This window comes from Gopherus flavomarginatus, chromosome 25 (assembly GCF_025201925.1).
Source record: "Gopherus flavomarginatus isolate rGopFla2 chromosome 25, rGopFla2.mat.asm, whole genome shotgun sequence".
Classification (NCBI taxonomy): domain Eukaryota; kingdom Metazoa; phylum Chordata; order Testudines; family Testudinidae; genus Gopherus; species Gopherus flavomarginatus.
Genome location: NC_066641.1, coordinates 14,662 through 19,084, shown reverse-complemented (window position 1 = coordinate 19,084; position 4,423 = coordinate 14,662). Strand labels below are relative to the sequence as shown.

At 56.0% G+C, this 4,423-nt stretch overlaps 1 non-coding gene across 1 annotated transcript; it reads right to left on the bottom strand.

Moving 5' to 3' along the window:
• Positions 1–562: 562 nt before the first annotated feature.
• TRNAQ-CUG (transfer RNA glutamine (anticodon CUG)) lies at positions 563–634 on the bottom strand. The gene has a single exon. It is a non-coding gene; the product is annotated as a tRNA-Gln (tRNA).
• Positions 635–4,423: the final 3,789 nt, after the last annotated feature.

The window sequence follows — 4,423 nt, the reverse complement described above, 5'->3', positions numbered from 1 at the left end:
CAATGTTGGTGCATTGGCTTCTGCAATGTTGGCCAACCTTAGAATTTCAAATGATAATTTGTACGCGAGGTGTGAATGAACTCTCCCCTGACAGCTCCTGATGACCAGGGTTGGGAGGAGGCTTTGGGACCAGACTGTATTTACATGAACTCACCTACTCTGCCGAGGTATCCAGCAGACAGAGCTGGGCTGCCTCTGCTCTAGGTGCCCGGAGGAGGGAAGGTGTGTGGAGCTCCAGCCTGGGACTCTTCCCTCCCTCCTGCCAAGCCCTGACTAGTAATCCCAGCCCTGGCACTCCTTTCTTCAAGCTCCATGTGGACCAGGGGAAAAGTGTGGTAGGAAGCACAAGGGCCAAGCTTGTGAACATCAGGTGCAGCAGCAAGAATCCCAGCTATCAGGGTAGCAAGTTCTAGAGCCCTAACCCATTGTGGCCATCGCAGCCAAAGATCTGGCTCTAGGAGGTGTGAGTCACCCAGCAGGAGGGGAAAGATTCACTCTTACACAGCTGGAGACAGGGAAGTTGAGCACTGTGAGTGCCAGAGCTTTACCACAAACCAACAGAAGGTCCCACTGAGATTTGAACTCAGATTACAGGATTCAGAGTCCTGAGTGCTGCCCATTACACCATGGGACCAGCTTAGGCTGCAGTCTCTGCACATCGGTGACCCTCATGGGGCTGGCTTGTATAAGGGGGCTCTTGGCCCTTTACTAAAACTTAATGTGGGTGGGAGGGTGGGGGAGTTGGTTGGCTAGTTCCCAGCACCAATAGAAGGGGGAAGGATCAATGGGAAATCAGGACCCTGAGTCTGACAGTCCCCAGGGGCAATGGGGAGAGGCCAAAGCTCCAAGTTAGCTGCACTGACAGGCCAGGCAGTGTAATGAGGGAGTCACCAAGCCAGAGGGTCCCATCCTCCATGTGAGCTGGAACTGCCTGGGTGAGAGTGGGGCAGAGCTAAGGAGAGAGCAGGAGACCAAGAAGAGCCGGGGAGCAGAGCTGCGCAGGTGTAGTGCTAGAAACTGCTGCATGTAGGAATTTGCAACCTGTAGCAGTTACTGATACCTGAGATTGTTCTTATTTGATGACCTGTCCTAATTGGTTAAAACTTGACAGTGGTTTCTCTAGCAAAGGCCAGTCTCTGGCCCCTTGGTCCAGACATCCTCCTTCATATCAGACTAGGGTGACCAGATGTCAAAGATGAAATATCGGGACGCGGGGGGTGGAGCAAAAAAAAAACCAGAAGGCTCCCCCGCCACCAAGTGGCAGTGGCACAGTCCCATCTCCAACCAACTCTCGGCTCCAACCTCCGCTACACCCCCAGCTCCCCCATCCCCTCGCTCCTGGGCCCAACCTGGGCTCCGAGCTCTGCAGCCGAGCCATGATCCGGGTCCCTCCTGTAGCTCCCGGGCAAGGGGTGAACCAGGCAGTTCCCAGCAGGAGCGTGTCCGCCCCACGTGTGTCTCTGCCCCCCGCCCACCTGGGCCCTGCCTGCTCCGTGCTGCCCCCAGCCCCACTGCACTGCCCCGCAGGCTGCAGGGCTGGAGCAGCTTCCGCGCTGCGCTCCTGGCCATGTCCATGGCCCGTGTGCAAACCTGGGAGGAAGGAAGAATGCCATGTGCTTGGGGAAGAGGCAGGGCCAGGGCGAGGATTTGGGGAGGGATCCAAGGGGGCAGTGAGGGGGTGGGGCTGGGGGCAGGGGCAGGGCCAGAGCCGGGCTTTAGGGAGGGATCCAATGGGGGAATGAGGGGGCAGAGTTGGGGGGGGTAAGTATCCCTCCAGACTATGCCTGTGTGCTGGAGAAGAGGACAAAGTTATTTGTTTGTCCAGGGTCCCAACCAAACATCATTCTGGACACGGAACAAACAAGCAAATATCAGGACAGTCCCGATAAAATCGGGACGTCTGGTCACCCTACATCAGCTTCAAGTTGAGAATCATTTCCCATTCCTGCACTGTGGGAGGGGAGACTTTTAAACGCGCTCTCTATGCGACTGCACATGGCTAAGCAAAGAGAACAAACCCCAAATCCCCCCTGTGCTTTGGGAGCCAGGTTTGCGGTGCGAATTCTGTAGTTCAGATGACTTCACACCTGGTCATTGTGATTCTTTACCAGTTTCTCTGGCATTGGGGGATTTGTTTCACTGATGGCTGAGTGGTTAAGATGTGGGAGTGGAAAGCAATAGGTTTCCTCTGCGTAGGTTTGAATCCTGCTCTCAGTGAGGCCTGTGTTTTAGCCAGTCTATCACCTGGGCAACACCTCTGGGCAACCCCCTGAGACACTCTCAATTCTCTCCCCACCCCAAGTAAATCCTGTTCTGCTCCTTTCATAGAGATCCCTGGGGCACCACCTCACACTGTGTCCCTGAGGGGTCAGGCAAATTCTCAGCACCTGAAGTCTCTGCCACTCACCTGGTGCCCCATAGATCAGCCATAGCCCTGGTTCTGCTCCTCTCTCTAGAGTGCGAAGGAAGCCAAGTCAGCAACTCCATGGGAGCTGCGGGGCTGCAGAAGCAACAGAGAAAAAATAGATGCTCAGGACTCACTGACAGCCAGCTCCTTCCCCGCCCACTACAGGCCTTGCTGACAAGCTCCTCCTCTTCCCCTTCAGCACCTCCCACTTGCCAGTGATCAGCTGTTCAGTGGGGTGCAGGAGGCACTGGGTGGGGAGGAGGAGAAACAGAGACAGGAAGAGGTGGGGGTGGGAGAGAAATGGGACAGGAAGGTGCAGGATGGGAAGAGATGGGACGGGGTGGGGTGGGATGGGGCAGGGCCTGAGGACGAAAGGGGGGAATTTGTCCCAGATCCCAGACCCCTCTAGGGCTGGCCCTGAAGGAAAACGCTGACTATGACAGTGACAATACAACTGACCAGCATTGCGGGGGAGGCTGAGGGAGATCCACACTCATCAGGTCCCTTCTCTCCCCCAAGGTGAGCCAGAAACTGCTCTCTCCTGGCTCTCACTCTAGCAGCAGGACGCCAAGGAGCCATTTCCCCACAGGAAGTGCATTGAGTGCCCCTGTGTTGCTGGTGGGTGGGGTTGGCGCTGCTGCTGCCTGTGGGGCTGGCCAGGGGGTTGATGTCTGCACAGACTCTCAGCTGTCAGGCCAGAGGGGGCATTTGAGACCTTACCAGACTGGCTCAGTGAAGACGAGGGGTTGACAAAGCAATACAGACGCTCTCCAGAGCATGGAGCAGCGTCCGCCCATGGAGCCAGGCAATGAGCATTTCCCACAGCCTGGAGTCGAGGGGGAGGCGGCAGCTGCTGTTCCAGCTGCTCGGGGACAGGCCCTGTCAGCGAACAGCCACTTATTACTCACCACAGCTAACGGTGCCGGGTTCCTCCGGTGGGGGTATGAAGCAGCCATTTGTTTTCCTCTCCTTTTTGTGTGCAGCTGCTGACAAAAACATCCCAGACAGAGAAGCAACAGGCCAAAATGCTGTCCTGCAGCTGCCAAAGTAGCTCAGTGGGGAGACCATTAGACTGAAGATCTAAAGGTACCTGGTTCAAACCCAGGCTTGGTTAGGCCCTTTCATTCACATTTGTGTAGGGGTGGCTTGTTTTCTGGGAGCACAGCAGTGCTTGCACCCAAGATAAATTACTGATCTTGGGCTCTGCAGTAGGAAAACATAGAACAGGCTTCTGCCCCTAGTTGGCCCACCTGACCTTTAATGATGAGAGCTGTCTTTCCCAATATGGTAGGAAAAAAGTGAGGCAGGGAAGCCCTCAGGAATGGTGCCAGAGGGCTGCTAGGCAGGGAATGGGGATGAAAACTCCTTTGTGCAGCTGAGCAAGGGCAGTACCAGGGAAGGGGCATCTGTAAAAGTGACCCAGCACACCTCTCCTCCTCTGGGCACCTAGAGCAGAGGCAGCTGGTGCTGACAGCTCCAAGGGGAGGCTTAAATGCCACAGGGCAACTGAGGTCAGGGCTAGAGGAGGGCAGAACCATGCCTACGCGTGGCCTTCAGACAGGCACAAAAACACTCAGCCAGCCTGCTCCCTGCCATGCCAAACACCCACTGAAGGTCACCAGCATGCAGGGCAGCTGCTGATGCTCTGTGGTCAACATCACAAGATGGTAGGAAAGCAGGGCCAGCCCCCATGGTGGGGCCTCTGACTGGTCCCACTCAAGGTGCTCACTTTTGCAGTGGTGCAGGAGATTTTTCCCCAAGAGGCATTTTCCCAGCTGGTGAGAAGCAGAGAAACACCCAGGCTCCAAAGGTGCTATCTAGCAAACCCCCTCAAACACAGGGACTAGTGCACATTTAGAAGAGGGAAACTGCTCTACACACTATCCCGGGCAGCCGCCCATTTTCTTTGGCAAGTCAGGAATGGCAAAGGCTAGACTGGAAGCACCTGGGGCTCCTGCCCCAGCCTTTGTGACACCCATCCCCCAACTGCTTCCCAGGGCTCTAGCTGAAGGCAGA